The 21,514-nt window shown below is 38.9% G+C and overlaps 1 protein-coding gene across 1 annotated transcript in view; it reads left to right on the forward strand.

Annotated features, from left to right (window-relative positions):
• Positions 1 to 21,514, forward strand: part of ABAT (4-aminobutyrate aminotransferase) — a 1,409,217-nt gene that overhangs the window by 161,980 nt on the left and 1,225,723 nt on the right. The window lies entirely within an intron of this gene.

Below are 21,514 nucleotides of genomic sequence, written 5' to 3' on the forward strand. Positions count from 1 at the left end.
ATCTGTGATATGTAATCAAACCCTTGGCTGAATTATAACACAACTGTTAGGAACATATGGTGTAGTTCTTATTTAATTTGCATCAGTTAATTTTCTGGAGTTCATCTACTCTGTATGGAAAACATAAACTTCAAAAATGTCAGAATTGTGTTAAAACTGTAAAGTAAGGTACAATGTTATATCAGACTGTTATCTAAATAAAATAATGTGAAGAAATAACTTACTGGAAATATTAATGCTGCAAGCATGTGTATTAAACTAGCCAGTGTAATAACTAGCACAGTATCAGTTGAGGGCTACAGTATTTAAGACTCAAAATGTGAGGACTGTAAGGCAGTGGACTGAACTGTTTGCAGTCAGTAAACACTCATAATTCAGCAGGTGTGCTTACATTTGCATTCAGAGATTTGGATATTAGGCTGTTCAAGCTATGTTAAGTTGGCAACATTTTCTTCATTATTAATAAATAAATGTTTGTCACTTTTGTAGCTCACCTCATGGTATAAAGATTTAGCTAATGAAGACAAGCATGGTATGATTCTGGAGTTACTTGCTTTCTGTTTCGTAACATAGTGCAGTAAATCCAGTAGCTACTAATTTGTAGTATGGCTACTATCTAGCATAAGTCTAAAATTTGTGTGCATTGCTATTAGATGTTTACCACAAAGTGGTATAGGCTCATGGGCGTTTACTAGACTAACGACCACAAGGGCCTTTTTAAGTCTAGCCATTCATCCCAAATCTCTGACAAGTTCTGGTAGCTTTGATAAGTGTAAGCAGGGGCTTGGGAGGAGAAATGCTTACAAGCAGGGGCCTGGAAGAGGAAACGTTTACAGGCTGCCTGTGTCCATTAGAGACATAGGTGCCAAACCAGGGATGAATTTCTTGTTGCCCATCCAATTGTTCAAGTTGCACTTGAATTGGGTTAGGGAGGAACTTGCTTCACATGGATGAGGAGCCTGTTTCAGAGAAGGGGGTAATATGTAGGATACATACCCGTCTCTTCATCAGGTCCTATTTATATCACAGGCATTGTTTCAGTCTTTAAAACAAGTAATTTGGTGCTGTTTGTTTTGTGGATATGCAGGAGGTCCTTCAGAGTGAGATCTGACAGTGCCTTGTATAGCAGAAGTAGATCTCCCCTCAACAGCCTGTAGGAGACCGAATGACTTTGTTACCATGTTAGCATGAGGGGATAGAGTAGGTCTGGCACCATGTGGATAGTGAGCATTAATTTTTTTTCATAAAAGTCGTACAGAGTGCGAGTTGCAGGCAATAAACATTGTTCACAGTATGGGAGGTAAAATGGGGGAACCCTAGACAAGGCTGCTAATGTAGTCCACATGTAGGGGTAGGTTTTACACATCTATCAGACTGCAATGACAGCCTGGCTGTGCTTTATGATTAGCAGAGTCAACTGAGGTCACCACATTGCGATCTGTGAGAAATTAAAATGTAATTATCACATATGGATGCAACTTGCACAGTTTGTGGTATACATTTAAATTTCAAGAATCCCACCCATAGCCTCACCCAGGCAGTTTGAGTTCCATTTATTAGAACAGGTTAAACGACTTTCAGTTGAGGCCTTTGACAACCCAAAGGGCTCAATGACTGCACCAAAATACTACATAATCTTTCTCTGATTTATGATAGTGAACATAACTTATACTGTTGTAAAGCCATAAAGGCAAGTTCACTTTTCATCTCATGCAGTATTGCAGTACTTGATTTAACATGCTTATCAGCAAAGAGAGATGTTGCTAAAAGATGTGAGCATTTATTCTTGTGTTTGGCAGAACTCCTGACTTTGCAAAGATATCCTGCCAGAAGATATTTCCAGATCATTTTGAGAATATGGTTTTAAGGCATTGAAACTAGAGCAATAATCAAGTACTCTTGGGATTTCTTCTGTTGTTTTGAATTTGAGTTATAAGATAACTTACATTATACTTGTATATCTATAGTTAAATTCTATTTGGGATTTTTGAACAGTAGAAGTTGTATACACTGTTCTGTATTGGGCCAGGGTATTCATCAGTATTCAGTGCTACCTTTATTTCTGTTGTCTAGATACTGTTTTTGTCATGTCAGAATAAGCCTCTTCAATGCAGAACGTACAAACCAAGCTTGAATGAGCATTCCATTTGTTTTTTTAACTGCAGCACTTCAGCACACTTAAACTGTGGATTGTATTTTTAAGCTGGAACTTAAATAGCACAGTGGATTATTTTTAAGCTGTAACATAAATGGCAATCTAAAATTGCATTAGTAAGTATAGGTCAGAATTTTCACCAAACTGAATGCGTTGCTGCTTTAAAATAAACTTAATTTGCAATTACCAGTGGATAAGTATAGCACAGTTTGTTTCTGTAAGATTTGGCGTTTTAATCCATTGAAATACACAGACATAAACTCCTCTACCCAGGACACTATACTGAGGTCTTAGAGTGCAGGACAATGCTTACAGTTTTCTTTTAGGGAAAATAGCACTATAACAGTGATAAGTGAATATCTGTAGTAGTAATCCTGTAAAGTTTATTGTAAATCTTCAGCAGCAGTGTCAAACCACTTAATCACCAAGTCTTATCTAAAATGTATTGATTAATTCTCTGAAATAGAATATGTTATTGCTGTTAATAGTTTATCGTTATACTATGCAAAACTGTTTGACCATGGTAATCATTAGGTTAATGTTTCAGTTCGATTTCATTATATTATTAATGGCCTGTTTAAATTATGTTCCAAATAACAGTATCATACATGTATGTGACTTTTTTAATTTGTTAGCAATGTAATACTACTAGCCAAGTCCTTTCAGCCTTACGTTAAGTGACTTGCTCAGAATCATGCTAGGCAACTGGAAGATAAGGGGAACAAATCTAGGACTACCAGATAAAGCTGTTTATGAGCCCATAGCCCTGATTCTCTATGCTAAACTGCTAGACAGTTTGAAATAAGGGTCATGTTTTCTTTTTTCTTTTTAATTAAATGTCAGTGCAGAGACAATAGAGTTTATTGGTTACTACAGGACTAGCATTTTTCACAGCTGCTTTAAAATCCTAGCAGTTGATTGCCTATGAAGATTTCTTTGTAGAAATTCTCTCCCATGAACAAGTTAAAATGATTGAGTGAAGTAGGTTACATTGTGCCTTGATGTTAAGGAGTCACAGACGCTGCTTAATGGTGCCTGTGTATACACTAGTCTTCGTGACCTGCAGATTAAAGGAACTGGATGTCATTCCCCTGCAGTGCGCATGAACCTGCTTTACTACCGAGAAGCATAGTTTCTATGGTGGTTTAAAGTTGAAATTATTAAGGCTTGCAGACATATTTTAGTTGCTTTGTAACATGCAATTTTTTTTTTGTCTTTATATCAATTTTATCCTTATGGGTAACTGGGTATGACCTGTTCATTCTAATACATATTTTTGGATCTGAGCCAGGAACATGGGGAGAATGAGTGACTTCCACTGCATAAAAGTAACTGAGGTTATGGGAACTAGTCCTATATCCATCCAATGGCTGCAGATTATTTGTCTGTTATTGTGCTCTCTGCTTTAATCTCCCAGCTAAGAACTAATGCCATACAGGAAGGAAATGGAGTATCTTAAAACTGGCAGAAATGCTCCTTCAATTTTTAGCTCTTGTTACACACAAAGAGGCAATTATGTGGACTGACAAAGACAAGAGAATATTGCACTGGAAGTAGAGCCATTTAGCATGTTAAACAGCCTTTCATGTGACCAGAAGACTTTTTTTAATGCACTAGAGATTTTTGTCATGTATCTATTTTCACGCTGCTCTCCATACTCGTATATTTGTCTCTTTAAATTTGTCTAATTATCGTTGGTACTAGTTATAAAGTCTCACAAAGGAAGAGTCTTCACACTGCAAGATACCTCAGATGTCACAGTGGCATTCCTTCTGTTATGATGTACTGTATTCTGCAGTTGTTTAGTTGGGGCTATAGAGGTCATTTAACACTATTGTCCATTGAATTATTGCTGCCGCCGTAAATGTAATAGAGAGCACTGGACCTCGGCAGTGTTTTTGCATACGTAACATAACAGCAGTAGTGTGGTTTAACAGCTGATAATGAAATGTTCTGTAATTTTCTGCAGACTGTAAAAGGACCAGACACCCCTGTACCTCCATTACTCTCCCTTTTAAAAAAAGAAAATGTGGGAGAATTAAGGGGGGGGGGGTCTGTTGCACCCCATACAAATTATACTAATTTTTTAAAAAAGTAGTTGTGGGAGAATTAAGGAGGGTCTGTTGCACTCCTTACAGATGATACTAATTCTTACTCTCCCTCTTAAAAAAAGTAGTTGTGGGAAAATTATGGGGAGAACGGTCTTCATAATTGCCACAAATCTAGCATGATATGATTAGCTTTTCAACTATAATCTCAGTCAATTACTGTTTGTAGGAGTGTGTGAATGATCACATCCCCACAATGTTAGTGTGTGTGTGTGTGTGTGTGTGTGTGTGTGTGTGTAGGTATATGATCATTGCTTACATCCCCAGTTTTTACCCACATTAAAAACAACTTTAGTTATTGTAGTTTCTTGCTGTGCAGCTATGCCACAATGTAACAAAAGAGAACTCACTCTTCTGGTCAACCCTTATGAAAAATCCAGTTTTGTCCATAGTCTTCTCTGCTCTAGGGTCTGATTAGTCCTGGTTTGCTGTTGATTCCTTCTGATTGTATTTGTAAAGAATTCATCATCTGTATCCGAGATGGACTTTTTCCTATCCAGAATTATTTCTTGCATTTCAGTCTTTGTTTGCTGTGACAAATAGATAATTGTCTTGGCAGACTTTTCAAAGTATCCCAAATATTAACTTACATAAATAATTTCATATTCTCGTATTCTTCATCGTGCTGTTCCTGAATCTTCTCTACATTCTCTTGCAGTGGAATCCATGTTTTTTTCTGTTAATTTTCTTAGTAAACATTTTCAGCAGCTCAGGTTGCATGTATTCATTTTAAGAGTCTATTTGTACCTACTTTGGGGCCTCCATTCCCATGTGACATGTGATGGGCATTTTTTATTTTCTTATAGTCCACCCTCTGGACTGTAAATTGCATTTTGCCTCCTTATGAGACATTTCTTTAAGCTTGTTCCCATTTGTGTGTAGTCTATCTCATATTTCATTCCTATTGAAATATCTGTTATCCAGTATACCTAACTCATATGGAATGTGTTTAAGGTCATGTATTTATGTGTGTGTTTATGTGCATGCTTGTGCGCACATATGTTCTTTGGCTAATAAAAGTGTACCTGCAGAATATGCATAGTCTCCCGACGTGCTCTTTCTGAGCACAGTACAAGTATGTATATAATAATGTTAGTACTGCCTGGTCAGTGAGAAGTCATACATGGTTCAATGTACAAGGAGGATCTTTCTTGGAAAGGATGGCAACACCCTGTGCTTCCTCATTACCAGCCAGAGGATGACATAATATAAAGTAGTGCCTCTTCATCTGCACTAAAAGCTCTCAAAGGATAGCAATGCATGGCATGTAGCCATCAGCTAAAGCAGAAGCTTGCTGTAATTTATTGCACATGCTGCTAATATTTTATGTAAAAGTTTTAGGCCACCCACAAGAGAGGAAGGGTGTAATTTTCAGTTTTGAGCTCTTTTTCTGTGTATATATATATATATATATATATATATATATATATATAAAATCTACTTCAGAAGACTGACAAACCAAAAGACTGAATCCCAAACTGAAAATTCAAAATATTGAACACATTTGCAAGCCCCCCTGCATCCCCCCATGTGGGGAGCTGTGCCCCCCCCCCACACCCCCTTGCTAACTATATATTATGCCATCACCTAGATTGCACAGCAGTGGAGAAGGAGCAAATTCCATCATTCATTATTTTGAATTTTTAGTCTTTTGGGATTACGTATTTTGGTTTGTCAGTCTTGTATATCTGTGTGTGTGCCATTTTTTTTAGTTAACAGAACCATATTGTCTTTAATTTGCAGCATTTGGAATCGATGGACAAAAGTCTCATGTTCCTTTTAGCATGCCTAAAGTATTTACCTCTACTAATGAAAAAGGTGTTACAGTGGTGCAGTGTTTAACATTGTCTCACAACAAGAGGTTCTCTGGTTCAATTTTTGGCTGGGGTGCCTTCTGTACAGAGTCTGCATGCCTCCCATTGTTTGTGTGGGTTTCCTCTGGGTACTCCGATTTTCCTCCCACATTCCAAAGACGTTCATCTGGAGAATTTCTCCACAGGCCTCCACTGAAAATAGGCTCTGTCCTAGTCAGACTTTCTTGGTCAACAAATGTTAAATAAAATAAAAATAAATAAAAAGCAGTATACAAGAAATTGGGAAAGACTGTTATGGTCATTATTATTTTCAGCCTAACAAGCTGTTTAACCTTCCTAGCTCGTGTATTTTCAATTAAGATGCATTTGCATGGGTTGTAGTGCCAGACTTTTCAGATTCTTAACAAATAATGTACTTTGAGGAAATCGGTTATTTCCAGAATAATGAGCAAGTCACTGTATTTTGTTTTATTTTACACCACCAACTAACCTGCAGCTGTTGGCTCCTGGACATTTCAGGCCCGTTATCTTCCTATTGCTACTTTTAAGAGACCAACACAATATATATATATATTGCGTACTCCATTATTTTCCAGCAGAAAAAGTGATCTTCATAGGATCATAGGAGGTTACTAGGCTATTGGCCCTGAGCCCTTACAAGCCTAGCCAAGAATTTAGCTCATGTTCCGAGAAGGCAGCATCTGATGCCTCTGTCCAGCAGGGAGACAGGTGGAATCCCAGTGGTGTATTTTTTGTTCTCCATCTTAAGTGCATTATCTTGGTCTGAACTTCAGATGAGAAAGAGAAGTTTGTGTGTGTGGTGATGGATGAAGTTGTCAGACTGGAGACATGATGATTACTTGACTTGAATACTGTCTAAAACGTTACCTCCCATATTGCTTGTTGGCTTATATCTTACATTGTTAATGTTGTCTAAGAGCTAATTGGAAGAATGACAAAGTGTAAATAAGGTTTAGATAAAAATAAAAACAATACCTAATTAATTAGCTGACAAAAACATAGTTTGACTTCACAACTTACAGGTACAGTGTTTTTTACTGGCTGCTCTAACGTACAGTTTAATATGCTGGGCTATCTCTCTCATTTCCTGCCAGTAAACTACATACTTGAATACAGTATTCTTTATACAGAATGTGTGTGCTGTGTGCGTGTATATATGTGTGTGTGTGTATATATATATATATATATATATATATATATATATATATATATATATAATGTGTATGTATGTATGTATATATATATATATATATATATATATGTATATATATGTATATGTATATATATGGTTCTACCTGACATGGTCGACAGTTCATATGGTCGACAGTTTATTTGGTCGACAGTTCATTTGATCGACAAGCATTGTGCCCCCCACACCCCCCCCTAACTATATATATCAACTCCAGGGTTGCACAACATTGGGGAAGGGGGCAAATCTGCTTGTCGACCAAATGAAATGTCGACCAAATGAGTGTCGATTATATGAACTGTCGACCATGACAGGTAGACCCATATATATATATATATATATATATATATATATATATATATATATATATATATATATATATATATATATATATATATATATATATGTGTATAATTTATTTATTTTACATATACAAAAAAAGCTGTTCAGTCTTTTATCTACTGGAAAGACCTTACCAAAATGATAGTTTTATAGTGTTTCTATCTTTGCTATTTGTATCAGTTTACATATGTTTCCTTGATTTTCTATAATGATGTCTGTGGTGATTCTCTGTCAACTTCTCAGACATTCTCTGTTGGATTCTCAGATTCTTTCACAATGTTGTTCAGAACAGTTTTCCAGCAACTACTTTAATATGAATTGCATTAATTTCTTCCATTTTCTGATTTTCTCTTGTATTTTCTCGCAGTTATGTTTACTGGTTTAGCTCTTTATACATTAAAGCTCCCTCAATTGAAAGTTTTTGAACTACATGAAAAGTTTCTTGTAACCATAATTAATAAAATATGAACAAGCTAGATTTCTGCATTCTATTTTGACAAATGTTATGTACACGGATAGAAGCTGCAGTTACTGACTTGGAAGGTCTGATCTTTTCAAACAGATCTTATAGATTTGTATAAACATCAATTTTGAGCATTTGGCTTTAGTCAGACTTATCCAGGCATGCTTGCACAAAATGTTTCATGTTATTTTAAAATCACAGTGCAGACTGCTATTTATTATTAACTAATTCCAGCCTGTCATAATGATAACAGTAATATTCTGTACATGAATCATAGCCCTATCTGGTTGTTTGAGTATCATCATATCCTGGACAAAATGTACATTTCTAGTTTGTATATTTTATTTAGCAATTTCTGTTCTGTAATTGTGTCATGTTTGCACTTGTCACATATAAAATCATGTATTAATCACTTAAGTAGACAATAAAATATTCACGATGTGATCACTGTTTCCAAGAGAAAATCACTTTTTTTCACACAGAAAACTGTGCGTACTTGGTGAAACTACTGAAGGGATTGCTTGGGGAAATGTTTCATTTTGGTACCTGTGCAAAATTGTGCATACTGCTAAAGGGATTGGTGGGGGAAATGTTTCATTTTGGTGCTTGTGCATACTAGGACATGCTACTGAAGGGATCGCTTGAGGATATGTTTCATTTTGGTACCTGTGCATATTTGGACATAGTGCTAAAGGGAACTGCGTGGGAAATGTTTAATTTGTCTGCTTGTGCATAATTGGACATACTAGTGAAAGGTCTGCTTGTGGAAATGTTTCCTTTTGGTGCTTGTGCATACTTGGACAGATTGCTGAAGGAGTGGTGTGGGAAAGGTTTCATTTTGGTGCTTGTGCATACTTGGACATATTGCTGAAGGAGTGGTGTGGGAAAGGTTTCATTTTGGTGCTTGTGCATACTTGGACAGATTGCTGAAGGAGTGGTGTGGGAAAGGTTTCATTTTGGTGCTTGTGCATACTTGGACAGATTGCTGAAGGAAGTGGTGTGGGAAAGGTTTCATTTTGTTGCTTGTGCATACTTGGACAGATTGCTGAAGGGAGTCGTGTGGGAAATGTTTCATTTTGGTGCTTGTGCATACTTGGACAGATTGCTGAAGGAGTGGTGTGGGAAAGGTTTCATTTTGGTGCTTGTGCATACTTGGACAGATTGCTGAAGGAGTGGTGTGGGAAAGGTTTCATTTTGGTGCTTGTGCATACTTGGACAGATTGCTGAAGGAGTGGTGTGGGAAAGGTTTCATTTTGGTGCTTGTGCATACTTGGACATATTGCTGAAGGAAGTGGTGTGGGAAAGGTTTCATTTTGGTGCTTGTGCATACTTGGACAGATTGCTGAAGGAGTGGTGTGGGAAAGGTTTCATTTTGGTGCTTGTGCATACTTGGACAGATTGCTGAAGGAGTGGTGTGGGAAAGGTTTCATTTTGGTGCTTGTGCATACTTGGTAAAACTACTGAAGGGGTCAGTGGGGGAAATGTTTATTTTGATGTCAGTGAGGTGCTTGTGCATGTGTGATCAGACTGCTGAAGTGATTGCTGGGCAAAATAATTTATTTTGAGCCATTTTAGTGTTTGTGCATACCTAGGCAAAACTACCGAAAGGTTGCTGTGGGAAATAATTAATTTGTGTATAAGAGAACTGCTTGTCTATACTTTGACAACCTATAGAAGGGATAGTTGGGGCAGGTAATGGATTGCAACTCGCATATCAAAGGAAAAGCATCGGTTTCAACAATGGATGTCCGTACTGTACTATTATTAGACTATGAATCTCAAACAAAACTTATTAGTATACAGCACTTCATAAACTGTCTTACTCACATCTCATTATACTTAAGGCATGTCATATTAGCGCAAATGGTCTCTATGATTCTTGCCTTTGCTATGCTTATTTGTATACATCAGAGAATACCGCTATCACACTTGTGCAAATGACTGTGAATACTGATCTTAACTGCAAGAGGGCAAAATGGTTACATACCAGTCCCGTGCAAAGAAGTTTTACTCATGGGTGACAAGTGGAAAACTGATTTGCAATATTTGTAAGCATGAATTAGCACTGAAACATAATAAAGTCGCAAGTAGTTCTTTGCCATAACACATGATTATTTTCATACATGCCTGCTTAATTAGAGCCACTATTGCAAACTCAGTGATTGCTTTGTTTACCACACACATTATAGCCATGCACCCCTAGAATGCAAAATAAGGTTTTGATTTAATTTGCAAACATTTTACAACTGACAATATAACATTTTAATGCAAACATTTAACTGCACTTATGAGGTACTGATAGATTTTTTTAAGTTAGTCACTATAGATGGAAATAAACTCTTTTCAATGCCGATTGCTAAAGCATTATTTTTGCAATGCAATTAAACATTTGTAAGTGATCAGGCAAACTTATGTTGTGAATGTTACTCTGTTTAATTTTGTGATGTATGCAAACTTGAAATAAATGTCCATTCTAACTCTGCCAGAAGTATTTGTTCTGTCCTTGGAAGTGAAGGGAGAATGAGTCCAAACATTTTGTGGCTGCCTGTTGATTTATGTGAGGTAGGAGACTCAAACTCTCCACAGTAACCCATTTGTCGGCAAAATGTCATTTTGTAGACTGCTACTTTACTCTTTGTAAAGAATTGTTCACACTAGAAATCTGGTTAACTGTACTGCTGTGCTACTAATAGTCTTCTAGGCACAAGCTGGTTGAATTCCTGTCAGCATAATGAAGCTGAAAGATGCTATATCTGCTGCAGTCTGCATATTTGCTGTAGCAAGGTGCACTTATTTGGTAGACACAGTCTGATGTATTCGACATTTGGCAGTTGATACATAGGATTAATGCTATGAACTGTCTGGTAGTGGATAGTGAAGATTAAGGCTATGAATGGCTTCCTGTGGTCCAAGGTTTAATTCCCTCAGCCTCCACTTGCTTAACATAAAATGCTTACAGGCCGAGTCAGAAAAGAAGGTCCATGTGGATCAGTGCTCTATCCCAGGTAACTAACACAAATAATAAAATACATCATGGTATTTTGCTAGATTTTAAGGATATTACTTACTATTGAATTGTTTTAGAACAGTTATTGAATTTTTTTTCAAACAGGCATTTTGTTCTGAAAGCAGTTGAAGTGCCAGTTCAGCAATTTGACATTTACTTGTTGTCTTGTGGTTTTAAAGTCCGTATAAAACCCTGTTGCAATCGACAGCAGCATTAAAATTGGTTATGCGCATCTAGTGGTAACCCATGCTACTTGTAGAAGGAAATTCTTGCTTTTAATCCCTGTGGCACATCATCACATTGAGCAGTTTCATTGATTTTTATTATTAATGCAGTGCTTTGTTTGCTTTCTACTGACAGGATTTTATGATAGGAGGTTGTGATTAACATTTCTGCCCTTCATGATTACAAGTTGTTGAACACAATTTCCTTCTCTGGTTATATGATAAATTGTTTATTGCTATAGAACTAGAGCTTCTGTTTTTTCTCTAGAAGATGTTTTATAAATTTCACTGTAGTCATGTCCATAATGTCACAATCTACACAAATGTTTAGTCATTGTAGAAAAGGCAACCTACATTCTATCCATACACTTCAACCTCTTAGTACAAAAATCTAGACAAAGCCAAAAATAGGTACAGATTTTAAATATTGCTGTCATAAACTTAGTAGGTTGCTAATGTAAAAGGTCTTATGTTATCATGCATTTTCTGAGGGATATGAAGTCTGAAACTCAGATGCCTGTCATTATTTAGTGAATTCAATCTTCAGTGATTTGCCACAAAAATCCAGATACCACAAATTTTATGATGAACAGACCAAGGATATGAGGCAAAAATCTGGGCATGCTGTGAAAATCTGGGCAGTGGAGAGGAATGATTCTGTCACCACAGTCTGAGTTGGAAAAACCGAGAAGTATTTTATTGTTGATAACACATTATTCACTAACGTGTTTGCAAACAATGTCAGGTAGATGGTGTTTGGCTAACCATCTGCATATATTCATCAAATGCTTGTCATACTGTTTCATAAATAGTTTTATATGGATCTCATTAACATACACAAGTTTTGTATATTGAACAATTTGTTGCAGTTATTCATACTGCCTATATTGTATTTTAAGGTGATCTCCTTACCATCATTACAAATCCATCTGTTCAAAGTTTAACTGATTCTAGTCTAATGCCATGTGATGCCTCAAAAATAGGTGGGGGGGATTCAATAAACCCTACACAGTCATGTTCTTCCTTGATTCCAGATAACACAGAAAGGGTAGCCACTCAGCATTACCCTGTGGAGAAATGTACAACAGTCTACAGATGTGAAATACGAACAACAGGCAGGAGGCAAAACAAGGAGAGTAACAAGAGCAACAAATCCTTGTTTGTGCCATAACAGTAACTCACCTTTACTCTCCCCCAAAAGAACAGTCTGTCCTTGTTTGTGCCATAACAGTAACTCACCTTTACTTTCCCCCAAAAAGCAGAGTCTGTCCTTGTTTGTGCCATACAGTAACTCACCTTTACTCTCCCCCCAAAAAAAGAGTCTGTCCTTGTTTGTGCCATACAGTAACTCACCTTTACTCTCCCCCAAAAGAACAGTCTGTCCTTGTTTGTGCCATAACAGTAACTCACCTTTACTCTCCCCCAAAAGAACAGTCTGTCCTTGTTTGTGCCATAACAGTAACTCACCTTTACTCTCCCCCAAAAGAACAGTCTATCCTTGTTTGTGCCATAACAGTAACTCACCTTTACTCTCCCCCAAAAGAACAGTCCGTCCTTGTTTGTGCCATAACAGTAACTCACCTTTACTCTCCCCCAAAAGAACAGTCTGTCCTTGTTTGTGCCATACAGTAACTCACCTCTACTCTCCCCCAAAAGAACAGTCTGTCCTGGTTTGTGCCATAACAGTAACTCACCTTTGCTCTCCCCCAAAAGAACAGTCTGTCCTTGTATGTGCCATAACAGTAACTCACCTTTACTCTCCCCCAAAAGAACAGTCTGTCCTGGTTTATGCCATAACAGTAACTCACCTTTGCTCTCCCCCAAAAGAACAGTCTGTCCTTGTATGTGCCATAACAGTAACTCACCTTTACTCCCCCCCAAAAGGACAGTTTGTCCTTGTTTGTGCCATAACAGTAACTCGCCTTTGCTCTCCCCCAAAAGAACAGTCTGTCCTTGTATGTGCCATAACAGTAACTCACCTTTACTCTCCCCCAAAAGAACAGTCTGTCCTTGTTTGTGCCGTACAGTAACTCACCTTTACTCTCCCCCAAAAGGACAGTCTGTCCTTGTTTGTGCCATAACAGTAACTCGCCTTTGCTCTCCCCCAAAAGAACAGTCTGTCCTTGTTTGTGCTGTACAGTAACTCACCTTTACTCTCCCCCAAAAGAACAGTCTGTCCTTGTTTGTGCCATACAGTAACTCACCTTTACTCTCCCCCAAAAGAATATTCTGTCCTTGTTTGTGCCATAACAGTAACTCACCTTTACTCTCCCCCAAAAGATCAGTCTATCCTTGTTTGTGCCGTACAGTAACTCACCTTTACTCTCCCGCAAAAGAACAGTCTGTCCTTGTTTGTGCCATAACAGTAACTCACCTTTGCTCTCCCCCAATAGAACAGTCTGTCCTTGTTTGTGCCATACAGTAACTCACCTTTACTCTCCCCCAAAAGAACGGTCTGTCCTTGTTTGTGCCATAACAGTAACTCGCCTTTGCTCTCCCCCAAAAGAACAGTCTGTCCTTGTTTGTGCCGTACAGTAACTCACCTTTACTCTCCCCCAAAAGAACAGTCTGTCCTTGTTTGTGCCATAACAGTAACTCGCCTTTACTCTCCCCCAAAAGAACAGTCTGTCCTTGTTTGTGCCATACAGTAACTCACCTTTGCCCCCCAAAAGAACAGTCTGTCCTTGTTTGTGCCATAACAGTAACTCACCTTTACTCTCCCCCAAAAGAACAGTCTGTCCTTGTTTGTGCCATACAGTAACTCACCTTTACTCTCCCCCAAAAGAACAGTCTGTCCTTGTTTGTGCCGTACAGTAACTCACCTTTCCCCCCCAAAAGAACAGTATATCCTTGTTTGTGCCATAACAGTAACTCACATTTAATCCCTCCAAAGGAGCAGTTTATCCTTTTTTTTTGTGCCATAACAATAACTCACCTTCACTCCTCCCAAAAAGAACATTCTATCCTTTTTTGTGCCATAACAGTAACTCACCTTCACTCTTCCCAAAATGAACAGTCTATCCTTGTTTGTGCATAACAGTAACTCACCTTCCTCCCTCCAAAAGAACAGTCTACCCTTGTTTGTGCCGTAACAGTAACTCACCTTTGCCCCCCCCCCCAAAAAAAAAAAATAACAGGAAAATGACATAGTTTGTGAACAAATCATCTTTGAAATGCTAAAAGTGCTATCAAAGGAACTGTGCCTGAAACATGTGTACATATTTATCACACAGCCTTCCATTTTCATGTATTACTATGCATGTATATGCCTGAAATGGCTTGATTAACATGCCCATGCCATCAGTACACGTCTAAATAATGCATACAGATAGAAATATAAAAGCCTTTGCTTTATATTATTCTTAAATGTACTCCAGCTTATGCAGTATGTAGCTGACAAAATGGAAGCATACCTCCTGCAGTTCAGTACTCCTCTGTACAGATATATCCTGAAGAAATAGAGTATCTGAAGTCTTCCCAACATAAACAAGTCTCCTCACAATCAGTTTGCCTAGCTACACAGTTGCCTTTTTATATGGTGTAGATTCAAGGCTGTTAACACAGTGAAGATGCAGAAGAAGTATGAATTCATTAGACTTGCTAAATCCCAAATACTTGGATCCATGTAGGAGGTGTAAACATAGTACAGGCACTCCCTCACTGTTTGTGTTTAATGGACTGCAACTGTAAATTATTGCTGTTTAGAAGGAAAACCACAGCAACAATGCTGGCTACATTACTTCTACTGGGTGTGTCAGGTTAGATTTACAAAGTTAGATGTAAGGTTGGAAATGTAAGTAAGCTACGCACAATTCACAGGTTGTGTTCCTTAACATCCAACCTGTCCTTCATTTGTTGGCAACTGCATATGATAATATTTCCACTTAATATCCTCACACATTTTAAGAGCAATGATATAGAATGGTGTACACACTGCATGTCTCGGACTGCTGGTCAGATAACTGAAAAATGACTAACAAACACAGAAATATAAGGCAGAGCTTTATATTTGCAAGCAATAATTGTAATACGTTGTGTGATCACTAGGCGTACTATATCCAAAATAATAAATTACAAGTAACAGTTGTATGGTTTGTTATTACTATAGATGCAGTTGCAGTTGGTTGTGTACAGATTGAGTTCAATTCTTTGCTGCAAAGCTGTTTGTGTGGCAGAGAGGGATAAGGCACCCATCCTGTGTTCTGAAGGTGCATAGCATTGAGCGGTCATATCCAGCTCAATGTAGACATACCTCATGTGCGTTATCATTTTCTTGTGTGCATGTCATGCATTGATATTCCTCATTTCAACTACTTGCCCATTTTTTCTTTTTCTCCTTTTCTGTCTTTGTTTGTCTAATTTTTTGGGGGTTTGGCTGTGCTTATCTCATTTGCATGGAGCATGGCAGTGCACAAACTGGACAACTGGACCACCCAGGAAGCAGACAAAACCCAGACAGCCAGAAATAGAAATCAGATACATTTAATTAATACTATTGGGCATCACACAAGCCCACTAAGAGGCATTGCATGGTGGTTAACAACGACACCTTAAGAATAATTAGTAAAATAGTGAATGTCATGTAACTAGTCTTGTGGCAGCAGTCGCAAGTGTAGGGCTGGAGTATAGATGGTCCTGGGCCTGGGTCTGGGTTCTAGTACAGGGTGTGCAACCTTTTTTTTTTTTTTTTACTGTTTTGACATTGAACTGCAGCATAGAGTAGTGTATTTAAACCTTTTTTTGTGCCAATGGATGTAAGTGTAGGACTGCCATACACATGGCTCTAGGTTCTAATACAGGATATTCCATATGCTTTTACTGTTGTTCCACTTCCCATTATAGTCACTCTCACTTATAATACTTAAGATAGTGGACCTGATATTCGTGATATGTATGAGGAATGTTGTGTCAGTTTATTTATTTATCTAGCTATGTATTAGCATATTTATTATCAGATGTATGCCTGTGGGTATGGGTACAATGTGTACTAAATTCTTGTAAGTTTAATGCTGCTATAAGGACTTGCATGGCCTTCACATTTGCCTGAGACATATACACACCTGCCTGTACATCCAATAACATCGCAACTGCAATTACAATTATTTAGGTCCTCACAGCTTGGCACTGCTGCTGCTGTCCACTTATGATCACACAAACATATTGCTCAGGGGTGTGCACCCCAGAGCAACTCATTTGCACAATGCTAAACAGGGTGCAGCAGTGCCAAACAGTATGCACACTCCACTAAAAGTGATAACTGGAATTGTCAGGAAAGCATCAGTCTCCATTTCTCTAGATCTTTGCTAGACATAGCAAGCATTTGTGAGGAAGGTGCCAGGTTTAGAGCACAGAGGTTGGGGTATCCAGGAGTCCAGGATATACATTGGACTCCTAGTTAAGAACTACAGCCAAAGGCTTCTGCATGGTGACTTTTCTGGCTCCCAGCACAAGTCTGAGGCTCGGTATAGTTTAGCTTTGGCTTTATCCAGTGCTACAGTTATCCTGTGCACTGGAGAGCAATGTAGGCATGATTTCAGTGACCTACGTCGGAGGAAGTGGGATACACTCTACCACTGGATTGAGGAATTTAAGACTGAGGACATCCCACACCTGTATAAGTATCAACTACAGAGAGTACTTGTAAGACTTAAAAAGTTGAATGTAGGCAAGACTGTATACATAATGGTGTCCTGTTCTTTTCTGTTTTTTCCACAGCTACCAGTGATCAAGAGTGCACTGTCAGAGCCCACGGGGCTAGATTGGTAAGAATGAGGCAAGCATGTAGTATGTATGCAGCAGAAAAGTAGTGTTATTGTAGCATTAAAAGTTAGAGATAGTTGTTTTTTGGTATTTTATATAGTTGTATTAAAGTGAGCATGCATAGCCCAACTTTAAAAGCAAGTATGCAAGAGTCCATTATTAGACTTTAATCAGAGGTAGTGGGGTCAAATACCACACTGGGTCAAATACCACACTTCACAACGATGCAATACTGTTATTTTCATTAAATTGAAACCACTACACCAATGGCCTAAATGCCCTGCTGTAAACTGCAGTCTGTATAATTGGAACACACACATGTGCAGCATATGCACATTTTAAGGATTACTTGCTGCAGTGCACATAAATTTAAAAGTTAAGATAATAGAGTTAAATAATTCTATTAATGCATTGTATGGCACATATGATGGTACTAGTCTTACATCTTTTTTCTGTCACCCCAACCCTTATCTCTCTTATTTTATTTTTATTTTATTTTATATTGTTTATTAAATAGTATGTATTTTTATTTCATTTTCTTTTGATTATTTTTATATTTTATTTGTATTTCATTTTATGTTATTGTAAAAATTAATTTGTACTTTATAAAAACTAATTTGTACTTTATTTTATTTTATTTTTTATTTTCTTGTTGTATTTGTATTATCTGTCATCAAAATTTGTCCATGTCATCCATGTGTACAACATCACTAAATCCTCTACAGCATAGCAGGGTAGGCCAACCCCACTGGGTCTGCCTGCTCCACCTCCAATGACTCTAGCACTGATGCCCAGCATGTCTGGGAGTCAACCTGGCTGCACTGCCTCTGCTGCCCCTGCACTACCTGCACCCTCAGATAGTCCTGCCATGGAGGCTGGTCTAGTGGTACCCTCCGGGAGCAGTGGTGGAGGTGATTATTTCATCACCCACACCATGTTGCCAGGGATGGTGCTTAGGATGGTGCGCCTCACCATTGGTGCACACCTAGACCAGCTGGAGAGGCCGGTCTCCCTCAGTTTGCATAGTACTAGCAAGAGAAGGAGGAGGAAACACCAAGCACTCCAGCCACCAGCGGAGTGAGGTGACAGTGATGACAGTCCAGTGGGTGAGGACTCAATTCTCAGTGTCTCCCAGCTTGATGACTGTGGGCTCTGGTTGTCCCCACCCTTGCATCAGTCATGGTGTTCCCCAACCTTTTGTGTCCATCACCATCCCTGTGTCTTGTCTTGTTCGTCTTGTCTGTCTGCAGTTGTTTCCTCACCTACCTAACTTGCCTGACCCAAACATACCTATGTCTCTTCCCCAACTTTCCTTTCTCTCTGAAATAAAAAATAAATGGGCATCTGCTTGACAAAAAAGAAAATCAACCAATACATAAACCTCAATTTCGCATATGTTTCTTCTTGGCATGCTTTATTTGATCCAGTTGGCTATACAACATGGTTTATTTGTGGCCACACCTCTCTCTGAAGGTGACAGTCCAAATTCAGTTAATGTTTTGTATATATGTTCACTTTACACTGTTAAAGACATGAATAGTTATGGTTCTTTCCTCTCTCCCTCCTGCAACTTCCTGTCCTGCTTTCTCTTCGTTTTTCCCCCACTTGCTTCTCATTTTACCCTTATCCTGTCTACCCCATTCCACTACTTTATTCCATTTTTGCATGAAGGTGCACATCATGCACCAACTCACAGCAACTGTGAGCAACGGCAATACCACTTAACACTGCTGCGCTATGCCAATACACAGCAACACATCTCGTGTAAACAAATCTTATCCTTGCATTATCACTCTGTAATGAAAAGTATTTAAAAGTTAGATATGTCTGAATTCAAACCCTGTACCATCTGGCCCCAAAACGGAATGCATCAGTGCATTAACAGGTGCTGCCACAGAGTCAGTTAAGCAGTAGGTGTATTTCATAAACTCAGTGCTAACTGTCAGACTTTAGCAATGCGGCTCGCGTTTACACACTGTTTAGCTACGTGCAAATGTGTGTCTTGCATGTCTATGCACTTTGCTAACCGTCACACAAACCCGCCGCTCTCTGTGCTATCAAAATGCTATTATGTTGTATTATAGCTGTTCACTGTCCATTCCCTGTGTATGACATGAAATTACATGTTGAAACATTACAAAGTGAGGGTGCTATCTAGCAATATGCCACATATTTACAATACATCTATTTGTTGCCACCCCCAAGCACTGCAACTCTGTTATTTCAGTGCTTTTTCTGCACATATATCAACCACACTACAAAATGTAATATCAAATGTTGTGTGCTATGGAATGCACATCAGTCTGGTAACATGTAGGACTGCAACTATTGACCCATACTCCTAAAAAGCCTCATCTGCAAGCCTAGGGAAGGCATCAACATGAAGCATACCCACAGGGACTTGGGTGACCATCAAACACGTTGACCTAACCCATTTTGTTTTTGTCAAGGGTAGATCTTGCTTATTGAACCTTGTGAACTTCTTGGATACTGACCCCAAAGACCTGAATGAGGGATAATAGGACATACTGCCTATGTTGAGTTATCCAAAGCCTTTGACACAATAGCCTCTTCATGTCTCATAGTGAAGATCTCCCAGGTGGAAATTGAGCCATACAGTAGTAGAGGGATAGGCAACTGGCTCACTGACAGAATGCACTCTCTTGAAGTTGGGGACTGTACATCTACCACTAGCCACTTACCATTAGAATACCACAAGGATCTGTTCTCTGCCCTCAACTGTTTGCAAACTACTTCCCTGAAGTGCAGGCAATGGTCGATGGCCTGTGATTTACCAAGTTTGCAGATAACTGGTAAATGGGCACACTAATATAGAGTCCCCCAATGATGGTAACATATTACAGAAGGGGCTGCCACATGCAAACAATTGGTGCCAAACTCACAGACTGAAGTTTAAAGCATACAGAGCAAAACTGTCCCCTTTGGGAATGAAGTACCCCTGCTAATTATGATATACATAGCACCCCATCTAAGATCAAACACAGTGCCGTGAGACTTGTGAACACATGTTGATAGCAATCTGCACTTTCATCACTGTGTGTCCATAGTGTTGACACACACATTCTGCATTGCGCACATCATACACATGGACATCACATTTAAGACCAGAGTGGTCATACCGCTGCTGTACTCTACCCTAATCAGACCAGTAATTGAGTATAATGCTCCCTTCTGTCTGTATTTCACCAGACTCGTGCAGCAATTGCAGAATACACAGGGTTGTGTGTGGGAGACTCCAGGGCCTCCAAACAAGACATACATGGAAAGACTGTAAGGCCTGTCACTGTAGTCTGTATCATGCAGGCTGCTGAGGTGTTAGTTATGTCTGTCCTACAGAGCATGCTTAGACCCTGCCATACTGGAAGTGATGGACATCTGCAAATGAAATTGGACAAGAATAACTTGGCCCAAGGTACTCAGCCTAGCTTGTGACATAAATGGAACATGCTGGGGAGGCAGATATATCCCCCAGTGACTCACACTCCTCTGTAATAGACTCCCAGTGCTTGTGAAACAGTGCTCATCAATGACCCTTTTCAAGCACAAACTGATTGGGTGATTGTAAAGTCATCCCTAGGGTGACACCTCTGTCCCTCATGGACAGGGCCAGTTGGTGCTGCTCACAAAATCTCTTTGCTAAGAATGACCATCCAACTATGCTCAATAAGGGTACTTGTGCTTTTACACAGCTAGGCTTCCAAACACCCTAGGGCCATTAGGCTGATAGCCTTCTATGAAGCTATGAGCCTATGCAGACCTTCCAACATTTTGTCTCCCACATGGCCTGCTGATGTCATGTACTGTAACCTGCACTCTTATAAAAGCCAGACTTGTGCCATGGTGCTTGTGTAAAGTAGTGTGTTTTGTAGTCTGTGTACTTAGGTAGAGATTCTGTTCTCACTGCAGTCAACTGGGTGTGACTGTGTGTCTAGATAGATGTGCAGAAGTGTGTATCCAACTGTTACTGCTCCAGTACCATGAATTGACAGAATTTTGTTTCTCGCAAATGCCTAAACATCCATTTCATGCAGCCCACCCAAAATCTTATTCCCATGACCTGCTGATGTCATCTACTGTAAGTTCACTTGTACTGTTGTAAACATCAGACTTGTGCCATGGTTTTTGCATAAAGTAAGGAGTTCTGTAGTTTGTGTACTTAGGTAGGGGCTCAATTCTCACTCCAGACAAGTGTGTGTGTGTGTGTGTGTGTGTGTGTGTGTGTGTGTGTGTGTGTGTGTGTGTGTGTGTGTGAGCTCTTGCTTGATGTTACAGAGAGCATACAACACCAGCATGTGGGACACTGTTATAGTCTCCTCAACAGACACTGCTGATGTCATCAACTATAAAGTGTTGTCTGACACACTCCAAGTCAGACCTGTGCCATGGCACTTGCATAACCTATTGAGTTCT

The sequence above is a fragment of the Protopterus annectens genome, chromosome 12.part0 (assembly GCF_019279795.1).
Source record: "Protopterus annectens isolate FY-2018-M chromosome 12.part0, PAN1.0, whole genome shotgun sequence".
NCBI lineage: Eukaryota > Metazoa > Chordata > Ceratodontiformes > Protopteridae > Protopterus > Protopterus annectens.